Below are 695 nucleotides of genomic sequence, written 5' to 3' on the forward strand. Positions count from 1 at the left end.
TAATTTAATACATCTTTAATATCCGGATTTATGGAGATAAATCTACATGATATTAGCGTCAAATAAGAAGTCTTATATTGATAAGATTCATGACTAGTTCAATCGAATTGAACATATTTGATTGATTCCATTTGCTTCCGCTGCCGAATCAATTAAATAGGAAATGATGTATAACGCTTCATATACTTTGAGTATGATGAATTGTTTCAAATCGAATTTAAGTAATAGTTACCAAGTAAGCCATAAAGATTACCCTTAAGTGCTTGCAGAAGCATTAAGGATGTAATGCAAAGTGTTTTTGATGCAATTTTGTGTAAGGGTGTTACACAAGTGACAATTGACAATTGAGATTGTGCATGGTTTCCGACAAAACCATAATCAAAACACATTAGGATGGTTAAGATACCATTATGGCTATGTTATTTAAGAAATAGATTTTCTAGAATCGTTCTAGGCAATAAAGAATAATGAGAAATATTTACAACGGAAATTGAGTACACTTGCAATCATGAGATGTGCAAGAAGGATGAGTCCCGCACACTGTGAAAACAGTGGGAGCTATTCTAAGGCTAGAGGGCCTATGTCTTGATTGGATCTCGACACGTACTCAGAAAGTTTTGTAATGCAAATGTATACATTACAAAGGAAAACGAGTATGTAGTTAGGTTGAGTAAGGTACAAGAAGTTGATAAAAC

The sequence above is a fragment of the Silene latifolia genome, chromosome X (assembly GCF_048544455.1).
Source record: "Silene latifolia isolate original U9 population chromosome X, ASM4854445v1, whole genome shotgun sequence".
Taxonomy (NCBI): domain Eukaryota; kingdom Viridiplantae; phylum Streptophyta; class Magnoliopsida; order Caryophyllales; family Caryophyllaceae; genus Silene; species Silene latifolia.